General features: G+C 52.3%; 1 long non-coding RNA gene across 2 annotated transcripts in view; it reads left to right on the plus strand.

Moving 5' to 3' along the window:
- LOC119627910 (uncharacterized) overlaps positions 1-14,552 on the plus strand; it is a 29,533-nt gene extending 14,981 nt beyond the window's left edge. Inside the window, exons 3-4 of one of the 2 annotated variants that reach the window (XR_012093977.1) lie at positions 66-1,508; positions 2,358-14,552. This is a non-coding gene — a long non-coding RNA (uncharacterized lncRNA). Of the gene's footprint in view, positions 1-65 lie in introns of both variants that reach the window. The other variant, XR_005244117.2, reaches the window with a different exon arrangement.
- Positions 14,553-18,361: the final 3,809 nt, after the last annotated feature.

Raw genomic sequence — 18,361 nt, forward strand, 5'->3', positions numbered from 1 at the left:
GGCTGCAGGAGGGGAGGGAGGGTGCAACTGGCTGCCCTGGTGACCTTTCTTTCCCTTCTGTCCAGGGCTGGAAGAAAGCCGTGCTTCTGACTCCAGGAAGTGCTACGGTGTTGCTGGGCCGGCTTCTGAGCTGTCTGTGGCGTGAGGCTGGGCTAAGTGTTTGGTCACCTGGGATGGGAAGCCACTGGCTTGAGGTGACACAGACAAAGGGGAGCCAGGAGAACCAGTCCTGATCCACTGTGGAGCACCCCGGACCCTGCTCCCTGGCAGCAGGCTCAGCCATAATGCATTGCCAGTCTAGCCCTGCGGTTTCTTTTGCTGGGATAAATTCAGTGGAAGGAGCTGTGTAAAGGCACCACAGGCCCTGCCCCACAGAGAGTCCTTGTCACTTACATGCTCCAAGAGGTCTCAGAACTAGGGGACTTCCTCCCCTACCTCCTCCTTGTCTGGAGCTGGCATTAGGCCCCACAGCTTCCAGACCCAGCAAGGGCATTTACTGCCAGAGATGGCTGGGCAGACCCTCAGTAGGTATTCCACGCAAGTGCTCATGGCTTAAACCCAACTCCTGATTTCTCTCTGAGCCAGTCTCTGTGAATGTCCACACCATCGTCCTGCGTCACTCCTGGCCTCCTGCTAACAACCAAATCTATTGACGCTCTAGATCCTCAGCGTCTCCACATCACACGACTTCCGTTGTCACCATTCCTGTCTGCATCCTTGTCTTCGGTCCACCAGATGACCGGCGCGCCTCCTAATTGGGCTTCCTGCACTCCTGCCTGTGCTCAGAGTTCCCTTCTCCACTTGCCTGCTGGAGGAGATTTACAAACAAAATCAGATCATGGCACTCCCCTGGGGCCCTGCAGGTAGAGCTTCTGCGACCTGGCCCTGGCCAGCTTTGGCCTCCCATCCTCCCTATTCCTTCCAGACCCCACTGTGCCTTGGTGTCCCTGCCCTCCTTTCTCCTCCCTGACTTCACCTGCCAGTTCATATCTCCCGGCCTTTGCAGGGTGTTTCTGCTGCAGGAATTCTCTGCCCCTGGGTCTCTGTGTGGTGAGCTCCCTTTCACCACACTCAGTCAAAGTCTAATATTGTCCCCCCACCACCTCTTGCATTCACTCTCCATCCTGTTACCCTGTTTTACTTTTTCAGAGCACTATGTTGTTTGGTTGTCCACCCTACTACCCCAACTAGAATGTAAGCTCCAAGATGTGAGGGCATTTCGTGTCCCATCCATTCTGCATCCCAGAGTCCAGGCTGGAGCTGAGAAGGTGCTCAAGGAATGTTTGTTGCATGAGCCAATTTCACAGTGCTCCGGGCTCCCAGGTGGAAAGGTCCTTGATCTTTTCTTTACCAGGTCTTGGAAACTCCCCTGCACCCCAGAAACTTCCTGGTCAGTCCCTGGTCAGTGTATACTGTGCTTCCTGTGACATGACATCAACTTCTCAGTGACTTCCACTGGTTTTGGCACAGGTCACAGAGCCTGACACCTCTGCAGGGAGTTCTACCAGGTATTCGAAGAGTGCGTCTTAATGCAAAAATAATGAGAGATGCAGGGTCACGAGTCACAGGTTCAAGTTCTGACTATTTCTCTTCTCCATGGTCAGCTGTAAGTCGTCGAGGTCTCTGGCCCTCAGCTTCCCCTCTGGAAATGCTGGGAACCATACCCCTCAGAGCTTCAATAGGGTGGGAGGAAATGCTGGCCAGTGTGGTCAGCCAGGGGTCTGGTACAGGCCTATGCTTAACAAGTGTTGTTTGAGTTTGGGGAAAAAGTCTGCACGATTCTTCATTATCCCAGAACATTGAGGTCCTCGTGCCCTGCCCAGGTATCACTGCTCCCTCTGCCTGGGGCATCTTCCAAATTAGAAAAACAGAGAGGAAAAGAGCAGCCCTGCTTAGGTGGGGCTGGGCGGTGGAAGGGAGGTGGGGTGCGGGTGGTGTGCTGTACTCTCCCACGGTGATTTATAGCGTTTTGTCTTTTGGAAAACATTGCAGTGCAAGGTTGCCCAAGGTCAGTGCCTCTGTTCTGCGATCTCTTTATGAAAAAGGAGAAGAGAAAGTGGGCACTGCTTCCAATTTTTTAAGGAGTTGGCCAAGAGCCAGCACCAGGCATCAGAGGAAGGCAGCTGACTGCACTCGGCCACATCCCAAAAGTGCCTGGAAGGGGAGGGAGGAAGCAGGCGCTTCAGAAGGCACTACTGTGTGCCAGGCCTCATGCTAGGAGTGCTGTAACAGGGAGCAGTGATGGAGTCCTTGAGGTACACCAGACATTGTTCTAAGCACTTTATGGAGATTGACTCATTTCATCAATTTCATTCTCCCTACCTCTATGAATATGTGGTGTTTTTCCCATTTTATAGATGGATTCGCTGAGGCATAGGAAAGCAGAATAACATATCCAGGGGCCCACAGCCAGCATGGATGTTATTTAATTCCAGTCCTGCAACTACCTGGAGATGAGGATCATTATTACCACCACTTTATCCATGAGAGCTCTAAGGCTTGGAGGGGTTAAAGCAACTTGTCCAAGGTCACTCAGAAAAAGGGCACCACAGAGCTGGGATTTGAACTCCACTCTGAGTGACTGCAAAGCAGTGCATCATCCTGTGCTATGTAACTTGGCTGGTCTCCTCGCCTTTTCTCATTTCCCTGAAATGGATGGGTTGGGGGCTGGACACTTGGCTGCTGGCAGTCTTCAAAGATTGCGAGGGATGGTGGGAGCTAAGCCAGCCCCCAGAGCTGCTGTGGGCCCCCCTGATTTCCCTGCTAATGGTGCCTTGGGCTTTATGTGGACGTTGGTGTTTCCAACACAGACCCAGAGGAAGAATCTTAAATCCCTGGTAAACCTCCCTATTGAGCCACCTTCTTTGTTATCAGAGGGATATCAGGAAAGACTCAGATAAAGAGGTAATGTCTGGGCCTCACCACCCCAGAACAGACCCTCACACACCACAGGATGAAGTCGGAGGGGGAGAAGTTTCTGGGTTGGAGCCAGAGCCTATGGAGGACCAGGCGCGAGTTGGCCCAGCATGCTGGCCTGGATCCAGCCTGCAGCCCCCACTCCCTGTCTTCCTCAGGCACCCTCCTTCTCTGCTCTCCCCACCACCATCAGAGCCTCCTCCCAGGAAAGGCTGGGAAGTTTTTAGAACCTGGTAGTCCCTGGAAGTTAGGGTCCTGGTCTCTTTGTGATGATCTCCAAGGCCTGTCATCCTACTATACTGTGGCTGTGTCAGTGTAGGAAGAGCCCAACTTTGAGGATCCAGAGATTGGGCTCTCTTCCCCAACAGTTGCAGCTCCATCTATGATTGTCTTAGGAGACATGGCAACATCCTAGGTTTCACTTTCCTCATCTGTACAGTGGGTGTAATAATGTGGCCCCGGAGCTGACAGATGAGGACCAGATGGGGCGAGGGATAAGAACGCACTCTGAACATGGTCAAGTCTTGACTGGCTGCCCACAGTCGCTAATTTGTTCTACAACCCAGTGGCCGAAAAGTTTACATCATATTGGAATCACGTGGGGATCCTAAAGCATGCTGATGCCTGGTTCCTCTCCTCAAGTGTTCTGATTTAATTGATTTGGGGAACAACCAGACATTGGGAGTCCTAGGGGCTCCCAGGTGACTCTAATGTGTGGTCAAGCTAGGGAACGATAAGAAGCCCCTTCTATTCAGTGATTCCACTGGCTTATTAGGCAGCAAGGGAGCTCTTAGGTCACCATCAGGCCCAAATTTTTCTCTTGGATGCCTGTTCTGCTCTCTGGATTTGTCCTAATGTGTCCTGCTGAGAGTTTAGAATCCTAAACACCTGCTTTTTATGGAATGTGCCTCTGGCAGATGTCTGGGGAGCGGAAGCGCCCCATGATTTTTGCTGACTTCCTTCTCTGTGGAGAGGCTGTGCTGGGGATTGGGGCTAGTGAGAGACTCAGGCCTGATCCTTGCCCTTTGCACACTCATGCAGGGGTCCTTACCTTCTGAGTTCTCTCCTTAGAGGTCAAGGGGAGGAAAGAGGAAGGGAGCAAAGCATGACTGGGCCCGTGCCTCCTGCTCAGAGCTTTCCCATGGATAGGATGTGAAAGCAGGTGAGAAAGGCCTGTCATTCCACTCATGGATGAGGAATCTGAGCCTCTGACAGCTTCAAAGACTCATCCAAGGTCTCACAGATCATGAGTAACAAAATGGGAGTGAACCCTGCTCTGTCTGCTCTCCAAGCGCCTGCTGTGGTGGGGAGGAGAGAGGCGGCAGATGGCAGGAGGTGTGATTCCAGAGAGGCAGGCAGGGCTGGAGACTGGGGTCACTGTTTGGGGAACGGACTGGGTCCAGGGTCCCCTTTGTTCTCTCTCTGCTTCTTCCCTCCCCCTGGGTCCCTGGGTTCCCCAAAGCAGGGGACAGCTTTGGGTGTTTGGGGGAATGAAGGGTTATGAACAGGTGTTTCGTCTCCTGGGTTTCAGTGCCTGACTGTGAAACGGTCTCTGACCTCACTTTATTTGCTTATGGAGTATTCAGGTGTGTGTCAGTGATCTGTGAGAGAGGAAACAGCATCCTCAAGATCAGCCTCAGACTCAGTGGCTGCATCTGAAGGGGTCTAGGAGGCCAGGGCCATGTCAGGACCCAGGACCACCATGTGATGAAGGTGGCCAGGTGGAAGGCTCCCGTCGTTGTGGAGGGCTTTGATGTCAAGTGACAACAATCTAACTTCAGTGGGGGAGTCAGGAACAGTGTTCTGGGTGCTGCTGCTTGAGTAGAGGGTAGAGTCTCTATCTCACTCAGTCTTGCTTTCCCCATCTGTAGAATAGGAGGTGCTGTACGTAATTGTCAAGGCAAGTGCAGGGTGGAGCCTTATAGTGAGGGTACACCATCTTCTCATCCATCCATCCATCCATCCACCCATCCATCCATCCATCCGCCCTCCCATCCATCCATCCATTCACCCATTCACTCTCCCATCTTTCCATCCATCCATCTGTCCACTCATACTTCCTTTTATGCACTCATGGATTCTTAGGAGCTCCTTTGGTGAACCAGCTCTGAGCAGATACTTGCATTGAGATGAGTCAGAATTTTTCCTGCTTCCACGGACTCTCAGACCCAGCACGGAGTCCAGTCCTGTGAATAAAGAGGCCACTGGGGCAGTTTTCAGAGAGGAGACACTGTGTGAGCTGGTTAGAGGTCAGAGTGAGAGTTTGTCAGGCAGGTGAGCAGGGGAAGCATCTCAGGCATAGGGCCTGGCAAAGGCCTAATGTGCTGTGGGGTACTTAGGGCCTTCTGGCCCTGTGGTGGGGCTGAAATTTGGCAGTAGCTACAGCTAAAACTGTGACTGGGGGTTTCTGAGCCAGGGTGGAACATGCTAAGAGACCCTACTTTAGGGAGTGGAGTCTGGTTGACTCTGACAGGACAAGGAGAGGCAGTGGGCATAAGAGGGCAGCCCGAGGCAGGGGGCAGGGCTGCTGGCAAGGCTGATATGCTGGTCTGTCCCATTATCCCCAAAAGAATGTGCCTCCCCTCTCTGTCCAGCTTCTATCTCTCTTTTTTTGTGGTTCAGGAGGCCTGTTCTTTGCCCAGATACGGAGCAGGCAAGAGTGCCCAGCCTGGCCCTGTCATTCCCCATTCAGCCCCAGTGGAAGAAGTGACGCTGTCATTTGCATTTCAAAACCTGTATCTCCCTGCATCTTCCCTTAATAAGAGCCAATTACACCCCTGCCCCAAACCGCAGGTTGTCTGCCTGTCATTGGACTTTTATCCTGTTTGGGATGGGGAAGAACTGCTCCCTTAAATGTCACATTTAGCATATGCAAATGAAGAGATAATTGTCCTTAATGGAAAATGAACTCACCTGCTTGCTGTGAGCTCCAGACAAAAGCAGGCATTGATGAAACGGGCACCAGGATGGGCCTGGGATCTGTGCTTCCATCCCTGCCTTAGCCAGGGGCCCAGCTGGCCTGATCTGTCTCCACCCACTGAGAAGATGACAGTCCAGGGATCTATGCCAGTTGGAAGGTAACACATTTAGAGGTTGTGCCTCCATTTGACAGATGTGGACACTGAGGCCTAGAGGATGGGAGGGATTGGCCCAAGGTCACAGGCTGAGTCAAACTTCTTAGGGGAGCTGAGAATGGAAGTCTAGAGCAGCCCATGCTGGAGAAGTGAGGGCGCTCGAGAGTGGATGATTTTCCAATTAGGCAGACGGGAATCACGAGCCAACCTTGGGATCTAGCACTTGCTGGGAGCATATATCTTTAGTAGATAATGATTTCCAATCTGGGTGTTGTGCCTGGTTATCTGGAAGCTGAGGGAAGAGGGCTGGAGAGGACAGGTGCTTTGGAGACCATCTCAGCACTTGCCCATGGAGCATAATCCTCCCTACCCCTGGTAATATTTCTCTCAAAACCGAGATTACAAGTGGAATGCATTCAGAAGGAGTGAGTCCTCTGTCACTGGCAGTGTGCAAGCGACATGGGAGGGCCCTCTGAGTGCACAGTTGTCCAAAGAGTGGAGATTCCTGGGAGGAGAGAAGATCTCTTTGAGAATGAGCCTCTTCTCATTGGCTAGGGCAAAGCCTCTTCTCATTGGCTAGCCCTTGTGCCCTGAGCTGACGACAGGATGAGGAATTTCAGGAGCCCCAGGCCTGGCTGGGATTTGGAGATTTGGACCTGCTCTGAGACTCAAAGCCTCTGCCTTGTTCTCTAATTCCAGAGGCAGAAGTTTGGACAGTTCCTCATGCCTGAGTCCCCTCCTGGTTCCTGCCTGGCCTTGGGGTCCTGCTCCTACCCCCTGGGGAAGTGGTGGCGCTGTGGAGTTTGAAAACCTGGATTCGAGTCCTAGCATGTCCGCTTGAACATGACTTCTATCCTCTGGGAGCCTCGGCTCCTTCACCAGGAGAGCGGATGTCTGTGATATCTGCCTCCTCCCAGTTTTGTGGGGATGCCGCCAGGGCTCAGCAGATGCCTGGTACTCGGGAGGGACTTGGTGGAGATTTGCTTTAAGAAGCACTGGCTCTGTCCCCTTCCCTTTGCCTATGAAGGGGCCTGACGCCTGCTGCAGCCCTCCAGGTGCTCTGTGCTCTGTCCACCTCCCGCTCAACTGCCTCCTGTTGCCTCTTGCTGGGTCTCCCAGATGGGCAGCTCAGGCCAGCCCCTCAAGCCTGGCTGAACCAGGAAATGCCATGACCTTGGAGAGGAGGCACTGGAAACCTCTGACTCTCTTTCCTCAGGTGTGCTGATGGATCTCAGACAGGATAAAGAACTTACTCAAGGGTCACGCTATGAAGTCGGAGTCATCTGGCCTGTCTCCAGCTTTGAAGGCCTAAATGCTTCTGATGTCACAGTGGGGTGCATCCCTGTGGGACACAGAGGGCTCAGCTGCTCCAAGATGAGGCCATATCCATTGGCACCGGGTGGCATTGGCCATAGGCGGGGTGAGGATCAGGAGGTGGGCCTTGGTCTGTGCAGGGTGGGTGGAAACCCAGCTCCCAGCAGATGTCAGCCCTCACTCCTGCCATTGCTGTTGGCCCTCTCCTCTCTGTCATGGCTTCTCCAACAGCCCCGGCCCCTGGGGCTGCGTAGTCCACTCACATGAGAGATAGGCACCCCAGGCCTCAATCTGACCTTGCCCAAGGTCCTCCAGCTTGTTAACCACTTGGTCTTGGATGACCTCTCTGGTCGCCAGGGTCCTTGTGTGTGATATAGGGACGGTGATGCATACTCTGTGTGGTTTTGGGGAATTTAGATAAGGCAGCTATGAAGCATCCAGAGGCTGAATTCTGGTGGGTGTCCTCATAGATCACACAGACTCCACTTCAAACCTCAGCTCTACCAGTATCCATCTGTGTTAACTGGGGCAATTACTAAGCTCTCTGGAACCCAGTTTTCACCACATAAAGTGGGGCATCTTTTCTCTCTAAAGCTTGGATTTTTTCCCTCGGGGAGTTCACAAGATTGCCCCGGGATAGAATCCAGCAGCAACTGCCTCCTTCGCAGGCATCTTAGACCTTTCCCTCTCGCTCAGCCCAGCCCTCCCTTCCAGCTCACCTTCTTGTTCCTCTGGGCCTCCTCCACACGGGCCGCTCCACACCACGCGTCCTTCCCAGACCCCTCCTTGCTTAGACCCCTGACTAGCCTCTCCTAACGCCATCCCCCAACTCACGCGCTTGACAGGCACCTGTATTTTCTTCAAGCTCATCCTAAATGCTGTCTGCTCTGCCGAGGGGGTGAGGGAAAGCATAGTGGAGATGGTGGCTCTACCTGCCCCACCATAGGACTTAATCATCTAACAGCCCCTCGGACACAACTCGGCTGAAGGTGTCATGTGTTGTGATGTGTTTTCCTCCTACAGCATGAGGTTTGGGCTCTGCTCCTCACTGCCTGCTCCCAGGGCCTGCCACAGTGCTCAGGGAGTGTCTGTGGGAGGGTTTGAAGCTGCTCTGGCTGCCGTTGCGTGTCTGCAGTTAGCAGGGCTGAGCCTTACTCAGTCTACCAGGGGCTACAAGGTGTTACCTCCCTGGGTGTGGTCGTCATTAGGGCTGGTCAAATATCCCAACTGGTTCTTTCTTCTTCTGGTCAGGTGGTGGGATCACCATTCCCTGCCCCGTCTGAGGGGTGTGGCATGTGATTTTCTCTGGCCAATGACAGGGCAGCAGAATCAAAGAGAGTTACTGCTGAGTGGAGGCTCTAGGGGCAGAGTATTACTTGCCATGTTTCTTCCCCTGCTTTGAGGATTATGGAAGCACGCAGTGGGATGAAGCATCTGTCAGCCCACGTGCCACACAGACCCTGCCAACCTAGATCTGACCTGTACCATGAATAAGAAATTGACATTTGCTTTGTTAAACCGCTGAGATTCAAGGGCTGGCTGTTCCTGCAGCAAAACCTAGTCCATCCTAACTGACCCAAGAGGCCATGCAGGTGAATTAAGTATAAGAAGGAGTGGGTTTCAGGTAAGGCCTGAATGGGAATGAGTGGTGGGGATGGGTGTGTCTCACTGAAGACTGCACATCCTACCCAAAGACATTCAAATGCATCACTTTTAAAAACACCACACTAGCTCAATAACACCCATCTGCCAGTGACTCAGACTGGGCCAAAGACCACAACTGACTCTCCCTTCCGTGGGTCTAGGGATGGAGGGCGAGGGTGTGGGCATCAGTCCGAACCCTTCCCACAGTGTGAAGACTTACTCTAGGTGGTGCATACAGGTGGCTCCCGAGCTCTTCCCCCAGTTTGCAGGTGTGATGGCAGAGGGACACATCAGCTCTTCTCTCCAGATGCCCAGGCCGACAGCCAGGGCTGGCTGACTCTCAAGGACTCCCCCAGGCCCTGGAAGGCAAGCCACTGGCTGATGATAAATTCTGTGTTGGGTCAGAGTGGGAGCCCTGACCTCCCTTGAGACCTTGTGGGGAGCTTCCTCCCAGCTCTGGTCTCCTCGGCCTGTCTTCGAGGCTGCCCGGAAGCTGTCTCCCTGTGATTAACGAGCATTTCCCCTCCCTCGGGCCCATGGTGGGGGACGGATGGGATGTGGCTTTGGCTGTTGTGGGTAGTGCTGGGGTTTGGGGAGCCTTGGAGCGTGGGCTGCAGCTGTTTACTTGGCAGGGCCTCACTTGCAGATGTGAGGCTGCAGGGTGGGTGGGGAAGCTGAGGGGTGGGGTAGAACCCAATGAGAAGCTGGGACCATTGCCCCTCCTCAGGAAGAGCCTGTGTACTCCTGAAGCGAGACTCACATTCATTGCCCCATGTTCAGAACCCTGGTTCTCAGAACCTGCCCCTGATGGTGGCCCGGCTTCCTCCAGCTGTCTCCAAGTATTGGTCAAGTTTCTTGCCCCAGCCGCTCCTGGATGCTCAGCCGAAGGCCTCTCTTACTCAAGCCAGTGTGGTTTTGGTTTTAGGGCTGAAGCAGCTTTGGGCTCCGGCCCAGCTCCAATTATCTTGGGCAGTAGAATTTGGGGCTGGGAGAGGTCAGGCATGGAAGAGTTTTTAGCTAATGGAAAGATAGAATTGTGGGCTCCTCCCTGCATAGCTTATCTCAGGGGATGGGGCAGGCCCTGCTTCTTCCTAGAGTGCAGCCATGGGTTTCCAGGATGTGAGCTCAGCAACTCTGGGTGGGGGTCCTTTTCCCACCCCATCTGACACATTTTCTGTCCCTTGTCCGGAGGGACCTGCCAGGTCTTTTTCAACCTAGAACAAAAAGTTGTAGAGGATGCAAGCAGGAGAAGCTTCTCAAGTCACTGGCTGAGTGTGGTGAGATTAGAGTAGAGAGGGGATTCAATACACTCTGCCAGTGCTGGATAGTTTTGTGCTTGTTGACATGAATAATTCATCCATTCCTTCTTCCATCCTTCCAAGCTCATCCATCCCTCTGTTAATTTATCCATCTTCCAATCAAGCCATCTATCCATCCATCCATCCATCCATCCATCCATCCATCCATCCATCCATCACCATGATCATCTAGGTGAGTACTTGCTCTGGGCCAGACGTTGTGTCAGTTGCTAAGATACAGTGATAAACAGTTCATCATCCCTGCCCTGAAAGTGTTCCCAGTCTGGTGACCAGATATTCAAATAAACACCGGCATCTCCTCAGCAATATCACGCTGTAGTGAATGTGAAAGTTGTTTCATGAATCCACAGGATTAACTGACTCTAACTCAAATGTCACCTCTCTAAAATACTTTCTCTGATTCCACTGTGTGGCATGGGAATTTGAGGGGCAGAGAAGAGGGTGAAGGGCATTTCTGGCACATGGACCAGGTGCTGCCAGGCCAGAGTTCTGCAAATACGTAGCATGTTCAAGGCTACAGGGGGTGGGAGCTGGAGAAGGAGCAGTATGAGGGAATTGGCTGGAAGGGCAAGGTGGGCCCGAGTGTGGAAGACTTTGAATGCCAGGTGAAAGCTCTTGGGTTTTAGGCTGTGGTCCTTGAGACACCAGGGAGCAGTGGGAAGCAGAGACCAAGCCTGGTCAGATGTGTATTTTAGGAAGGTCATTGAGGCAGTCATATCTGGGTTTGGATTCAACTCTGCCACTTTCTAAATCTGTGGCCTTGGGCAAGCAAATTAACCTCCCTGAGGCTGTTTCCTTTTTTCCCCAAATGGCGGTGATGCTCTCTACCTCATTAGGTCGTTGGGTCTGTAATGAGATCCTACTGAAATGTACCTGGTGTGGTTCTTGACACACCGTAGATGCCCAAATAACTACCTTATTAAGGGCTCCGCTGGGACGTAGTTAGAATTAGAGCTTGGGTCTTCTGTTGATTCCAACTCATGGTGCATGTTAGAGCTAGTCACTTCATTTCCATGGGCTTCAATTTTCTTATCCACAAAGCAGTCATAAAAGCCCCTGCATGGGAGTGCCATGAGGAGGGTACAAAGTGCTGGGTGTGCTGCCAGGTCAGCTGGTGGTATCAGACTCAGCCAACCAGTGGTGCCCCAACTTGGGAAGGTCCTGGGGACAGCACCAATGACCCTGGGTGGCCTGGCACCTGGCCACTCGAAACTCTTCCCACCCATGAGTGGCTCCCTCACCCCCGCCCTGTCCCGCCCTGCCCAGCTGCTCTGAGGAGATGGCTCCCTGACTTCATGACTGCAGCTGCTAATCCCAGGGAGCAGCGGGCTGAGGCGAGACCCGGCACGTCTGCAGCACTCGGCAGCCTGACTTACCCAACGTGTTGGCTCTATGCCATCCCCACCAGCTATAGAGCGGAGCTGCTGCCCATCAGCCTTGCCTGGCACCCCAGGCTGACGTTGGCTCCTGCCTGACCTTGGATCTCCATGGGCCAGGGAAGAAGTCAGAGAAAGCTGTGTCCAAGGTAGAGCCACACCCATAAGGACCCACTCAACTTGTCCTGTGAGCAGCAGGAAGGTCTTGCACCCACAGTTTCTGCTATCACATATCAGTCTCTGTCAGAGCCTCAGTTGGTTCATCTGCAAAATGGGAGAGATAATACTGACCTCACAGTTTTACGTGGGAGTCAAGAGAAGAAGAGGGAGGGAAAGACATTTGGAGGGTGTAACTCACACGTGCTTCGTGCCTAATGGCAGAGTCACTGAGTGCCTGGCACGGCAGCTCAGTGTGATGGCTTACAATGGGAACACCTTCCAGAAGGAAATAAAGGGTTCTGGGGAAGCAAGGATCAGGCAGGTAAACAGCAACAGCCAGGATCCACGAGTGCCATCCCTTCTCACCTGGCTCTCACTGTGTGTGTACATACATACTCACACACATACAAATGCACAATGCACATATGACACAAACACATACATCTATATTTACACAATATAGACACAGCATGATACACAATGTCCATGTACACCTGTGCTTCAGGATTCACATACGTCACAAGCAAATGCACAGACCCGTGCCCGCCATCCATTTGCACACCTGCAACTCATACATGATGACTTTTCCAGGATAAAAATACCCATTTACTTGTGTTGACCCTATTAGTCCTGTAGCAGAATGTCTCAGAATAAACATTCCATTGTAACATCGAAGCCCTTTAGATCTGTAGAGTAAGGAGGAGACTGTAGAGGGCTCCCCTCCCCATCCTCACTTGCTCGCTTGCAGATGGGGAACCTGAGGCTCAGAGAACCGAGGGCTATGCCTGGCCTGTGACTTTGGTCAAAGCAGTGTTCTTGTTGTGCTCCTGAATGATCCCTTTACTGCCTGCAACTTTCCTTCCCCCTTCTCTGCTCTGGTCACAGGATCTAGTATCTCCCGTGGTTCCCCGGCCCCTCACTTGACCCTCAGCTCCTCATGTGGGGCAAGAAAGAGGTTAAGCCCCAACTTGACAAGCAGGAGCATCCTGTGCTGGGGCTGGCATAGACGGTTGGTTGCCACGGCAGCTGCGTCCTCTGAAAAGACAGCAAAGCCTGACTGTTCACACCAGGAAGGGGGTTGTCCAGGGGCTGGTTTATCTATGGACACCTCAAACCCAGGGCTTATGGATTTCAGTCTTTCGAAGAATATTTGATAGCTGAGAATGAAATGATCAACTTCACAAAATGACTGCAAAATCAAAATTAATCAATGTTTAATTGAATATGTGCATAACGTAACATCATGTCAACTTGTTAAATTCAGCTCACTCCAGCTCCTATGAAGTTAGATGTAAATGATACTTGCATGAGATGTGGATGCATGCTGATGTGTTTATGTGATGTGGTATGACTTTCTAGAGTGAGAGGGTTAGGGGCTATGACTATTTTAAAACAGTCTGTTACGGCAGCTTGGGGGTGGGGATGCAGCCAATAATAGCTGAGTAGTTACTTTCTGACTGTCCCACCAGTGCCCATTGGAGGCATTTCCAGCACCGATGGATAGATAAGCTAACCTATAGGGAGTGCTTGAGTGAATATTCTAGAGTCCTCCCAGACGATGTGGTAAGTTCATGCAGTGTCTGAGAGTGATCTGCTTGTCTTGGTCTGTCTCCTGGGGGCTGGGGATACGGATGGGGCAAGAAAGGACAGCCTGCAGAAGAGGAACCTGGGGCCTTCACCATAGCCTCCATACCTGAGGCAGGCCCAAGGCCCATGGGCAGATCATCTGGGACATGGTGTTACCGGGTTTTGGGTGACCGTAAGGAAGAATGACATACTGCCTTGCTAAAGAGAATCACAAAGTGACTCACTGCTGCGCAGCACTGGGCTATATCTGCAAAGTATTTGTAGATAATCTTATTTTCACCTTGGAAGGGCAGGATCAGTTTATATACATGGGCAATGGGGCCAGTGAGGTGCAGGAGGGTTGAGTGAGTCACTGAGGTCCTCATTGTTGAGAAAGGACAGCTTTGGGACTAGAGCCAACTCTCCTGACATCTGGGCTGTGTAGAGCTGCCATGACCCACCCTCCGTCATACTATCCTTGGGAGGTACTTTGGCCAAGGCATGGCTCCTTCTGCTCTTCCACATTTGCATAGGGCGTCCACCTCCACTCCGTGGCCCTGTGTCACGCAGCTGTCTGAGCACAGTGTGCTGTGCCGGAGGTGGTTAGTGCTCACAGGAGCCATGGGCTCCCTCACACTTCCCAGCCTCCTATGCCGAGACTGGGCCCAGGTGACTGGTCTGGTCAATGGACTGTGAGCAATGGGGACGTGTCCCTTCCAGGCCCAGCAGGGGCCATTTACCCCGAAGCTAATGGGGCATGGGCTCCAGGGCACCCACTTACTCTAGCCCCTCCCTTTGGGAGGCCATGGATATTTTGTATTTATAATTTCTGTGTACAGTGGTGTGTGAGCTGCAGAGGGCATTTTACATTTAGAATTTTCTCCAACTTTTCATAGAAAGGGCCTCCCAGGCCAGGTGTGGTGGCTCACGCCTGTAATCCCAGCACTCTGGGAGGCCGAGGCGGGCGGATCATGAGGTCAGGAGATGGAGACCATCCTGGCTAACACGGCAAAACCCCGTCTCTACTAATAACACAAAAAATTAGCTGGGCCTGGTGGCGGGCGCCTGTAGTCCCAGCTACTTGGGAGGCTGAGGCAAGAGAATGACATGAACTTGGGAGATGGAGCTTGCAGTGAGCCGAGATCGTGCCACTGAACTCCAGCCTGGGCGACAGAGCAAGACTCTGTCTAAAAAAAAAAAAAAAAAAAAGAAGAAGAAAGGGTCCCCCAAATTGTGCAAGTTTCAGAACCACAAAATCTGGATGTGCCCCCGAGGCCAGGCAGCTAAGAGATGCGTACCTCCTCCATCCTGTTCTCCCCAGCTCTGCAGTGACCTTGGAGATCAAAGCCGCACAATGAAGGAGGGCAACCTGCCTGGACACACCTTTATTTGAGTGAGGAGAGAGCATCCTGGGAAGGCACTGCAATGTGGGAACTTATTTGTCACACAGCCTAACCTGTAATGCTGACCAATGCACAGAGGAGGAGACTGAGACTTTTCCTTGGGGTTAGTGCAGGTGTTCCCCAGAGCTGCAGAGACTTGGCACTTGCTTCCCATAGAGACTAGGACCCTATGTACCCTGGTCTGTGGACCCCAAATTCAGTGCCTTGAGCTCAAGAGCCTTGGGCTAAGGCCAGGTGTCCCATAAGCTTCAGGCAGACCAGCAGCATCTCTCAAGGGACCTTCAGAATAAGGAGTTCAGGGCTAAGCTCACAGCCTGGAGACACAGGGTGTGGGCAGCTCTGGAAATGTCTGAAGGTGTCTGGTGTCCTCAGAAACATCTGAGTCCCCCTAGCCTGACACCCTCATGGTTGTACTCACAGGAGCACATCAGAGGTCACTGCCTCAGGGGAATTTGTTTCTCCCAACATAAATAGGAATTGGGAAATAGTCAAGCAGCCCTGGTTTCTGATGCAGCTGTTCCCTGGTGCAGCTCTAGAATCCGGTTCAGCTACCTCCTGGGAGAGGGGAGAGGCTGCAGCTAAGCAGATCTGATGGACCTGGCAGGAGGGTGGTTACATCCTGGTGCTCACTCTGCCTGCTCTGGGCTGCAGGGCAGCGGCTGCTGGGGTGGCAGGGGAGGGCGAGGACATTTGAATCAGACATGGAAGAGTCAGATCTGGAAGGGTAGTGGGGCTTTCTTTCTGTTGCCTGTCACCTAAGGCAACATCCTTAATAAGCAGGTCCTTGGACATGCACAGTCTGTTTTTGTTTGTTTGTTTGTTTTGAGACAGAGTCGCACTCCATCACCCAGGCTGAAGTGAAATAGTGCAATCTTTGCTCCCTGCAACCTCCACCTCCCGGGTTCAAGTGATTCTCCTGCCTCAGCCTCCTAAGTTGCTGGGATTACAGGTGCACGCCACTATACCCAACTAATTTTTGTATTTTTAGTAGAGACTCTTTCATCATGCTGTCTAGGTTGGTCTCGAACTCCTGGGCTCAAGTAATGCACCCTCCTCAGCCTCCTAAAGTGCTGGGATTATGGGCGTGGCCCACTGTGCCTGGCCTGTATTCATTTTTAAACAGCCAATTAAAACAGCTGCATGTGGACATATGTACTTTCCTGATTGCACAGAAGCACATATGTGCTACTCATGTGTGTCATTTTGTCTAAAATGGAGATTATACCTACGCATTATGGCGGAAGAATTAAATAAAAGCAATTGTGTGCCATAGGCTAGCAGCAGGCTTTACCCAGAATTGGCATTTGACCTGCTATGTATATCACAGTTACTGTTACAATTGCTCTTGCCTTTGTTATAATTTTTTTGTATTGTTTTGTAGCTCTGATCCTACCCAGGTAAGGGCTTTGTGGTATTGGTAAGGTATTTGGCCATGAGGGGCTCAGGGCCCTTCTGCCCTTGTCCTGGAGCCCAGTTTTCTCACCTTATGATGCTCTGGCCTGGGCTGTCTGCAGTCCTCATCTCTGTCTGAGCTGGTCCCCAGCCAACCAGGCCAAACTGGTCAGCAGTGCTTGAGCTGGAATGGAACTTGGTGTCTTGCAGCTTTGGGTGTCCTCTGAGGCTTCTAGGAGCTGGACTGTGTTCTGGTTTTGTCTGCTACTGCTGTGGTCCAGCACACCAGCCCTCCTGAGTGTGCAGAGCTGCACCAATAAACTGTGGCCCTGCAAAACAGTCTCTGCTGTCTCCTACTGCTGGGGAGCAGCTTGGTAGCCCCTGTAGCTTTAGGTAGGAAAGGCTGTTCCCAAGCTGGGTCTTGCCTAGAAGGTTCTCCTTGCTGTCTTAGGTCAGGTTCACCAGAAACAGGAGCTGAAGCAGGGATTCCTATACAAGTGGTGCACTGAGGGGAATTCTCCAGAGACAGTGAGAGAAGCAGGATAGGGGAGGGGAAAGAGCTAAGTTGGGGGTGCAAAGTACAGCCTTCGTCTCATCCCACGGGGAGCTCAGGAAGGGGAATTGCGCTGAAGATCTGTCCCATCGTGAAGCAAGAGCACTGGGACTTACACTCCAGCATCAGTAAGTCATAGGCAGGGAGATGACCTTTGGAGGGGTGGGCAAATTTCAGGCACCCTTGGACAAGATGGCTCCCCTGGCTTGAGAAGGTGCAGTATGTACTGTTGGCTGCACGCCCCATCCTGCAACATCTGGGCGATGGATCCTCATGTCCAGGCAAGGGGCTCTGAGTGGGGCACCAGTTGCATTGCCACATCCTTCATGGCCATTTCTTCTCTCCAACGAGGACCTTGTATTCTCCCCAGGTTCCATTCTATGTGGCTTAATAAACACAGGGTTATCTGGGCCTACTGTGTGCCAGGCCCCGGCGAGGGTCTGGGCAGGTTGAAGTATACACAAATAACAGGCTCGTCTGGCAGGTCTGTTGGTGCTTCTGAAAAGGGTTTCCACATTCACTCCTATCTCATCCCTGAGGAGCTCTTCCTCCCTCTAAACCTTCCAAAGGCTAACTTTACTAGAGCTGCATGTTGGTGTCTACTCCAAAGCAGAGGAAGGCCAACCAGGAGAATGTGTTTTTTTTTTTTACAAAAGCAGCTAGAAAGTACCACTTTCTTTGGGATGGGTGGGTGGAAGTGGAGGAAGGGTCTGCCTAACTTGCCTGCATGTTTTTCTCCCTTCTGCACACTTTCTGAGCCAAGCAGAAGAGGCAGCACAGAGAAGCACTCTCTCTCCTGCCCTGTCTCTGCCACCCTCTCCCTCCCTGCTGGGCTGTCTCAGCTGCAGCCCAGGCCTTGTAGCTACTGCTGGGGAAAACAGAAAACCACAGCTATGCAGCACCAAACAGGACTGCATCATGTTTATGAAATGACAGAGTCCTGGGCCCTTCTCCAAAGAGGCTGGGGCTCCCTGCAGCAACTCAGACAGCTCTTCCACATCCAAGGTTGTGCTTAGGAGGCTGCAAGGCCCTTAGCGGTCATTGCTCCAACTCTCTCATTTCAACAGGAGGCCCAGAGATGGGGAGGGAGTTGGCCAAGATCACACAGAGCACTGAGATCTGGCTAAGGCAAGTGTGAGGAAGACCGAGGTTGAGGTTCCTGGGTGAGGGCAGGGGGAAGGAGCTCTCATTCAGGTTCAAGTTCATGTTCACATGTGACTGCTCTTAGGTCCCACCTCCTCTGCTCCCCTCATGTCTAATCAGCTGCTACTTTTCGACCTGAGGGCCCTGTCACAGGAGAACAAAGAAGGAAGGCAGAGGAGATCATGCTCCAGCCAGCAGGGAAGCTCCATTTTTTTCAGCCTCATAACTTGGCAAGTACAAAGGAGTGAGAGCTGGGACCACCAGCCAGAGGGTTCATGGAGGTATGGGAGGGGAAGGTGGGTTCTGCATGGAGCCACTCCAGGGACTTTTCTTCTCTCTCATAGCCTGACAAACACCTCTAGCTGTTTCCAGTCCCATTCTCATCTCATGACCTCGTCTCCTGTTTTTGTATAATATCTAGGTGACCTTCTCTTCTTTCCATCTTCAAACGCTTGGAAACGATCATTGGTGCTCCCTTTTCTCTTCTCTCTCGTCCTGGGAA

This window comes from Chlorocebus sabaeus, chromosome 9, assembly GCF_047675955.1.
Source record: "Chlorocebus sabaeus isolate Y175 chromosome 9, mChlSab1.0.hap1, whole genome shotgun sequence".
Taxonomy (NCBI): Eukaryota; Metazoa; Chordata; class Mammalia; order Primates; family Cercopithecidae; genus Chlorocebus; species Chlorocebus sabaeus.